Consider the following 756-nt stretch of genomic DNA (forward strand, 5'->3'; position numbering starts at 1 on the left):
TCTTCCTGAAGACTTCAATCAATTATTTTTTTCACAGAGGACTTTGTTAATGCCCATGACTGCATCAATTCTCCTGACTATATACACTCATTTCACCATGCACCTCTCCTCTAGAAGATTTAAAATGGATCACAATTGTAATTATATTTTGTCTGCTTCCCCTGGTGAACTTTAAGCTTGCCATTGTATCCTCATCATCTTTCACAGAACCTAATATATAGTTCAGTAAATATTTGTTGGATAGATAAGCATATTTAGGTTAAGGGTAAAATGATAAAACAAAGAAACTCAACAATAATTCAAAGATTGAAAAAAGATAGCTTGTTATTTACCTAAAAATTAGTCATGAGCAATTCCATGTCAGTGGGTGGCTTTGCTCCACATAGTCATTCAGAGACCCATGGTATTAGTCATTCAGAGACCCAAAGGTTGAGTTGATAAATTCCAGCCAGTAGAGAGGAGAAAGAGAGCATGAAGATGCATATCGGGTGTATAAAGTCCCAGCATTGCAAGAAGCACAAATCACTTATCACATTCCACATGACAACACCTAACTACAAGGGAAGCTGAAAAACATAGGATAGCTTGGCAGCCATATGCCAACTACAATTTTGTTATTACAGAAAAGAAAAACATAAGTCATGGACAGTTAATAGTGCCCACCACAGAGTGAATTAATAAATGGATGAATATGGTCCTCCCAGCTTCTACATACCAAGCACTATTTGCCCCTCTCCTCTGGCTTTCTGCTAAGTC

This window comes from Mandrillus leucophaeus, unplaced genomic scaffold, assembly GCF_000951045.1.
Source record: "Mandrillus leucophaeus isolate KB7577 unplaced genomic scaffold, Mleu.le_1.0 Scaffold1742, whole genome shotgun sequence".
Classification (NCBI taxonomy): domain Eukaryota; kingdom Metazoa; phylum Chordata; class Mammalia; order Primates; family Cercopithecidae; genus Mandrillus; species Mandrillus leucophaeus.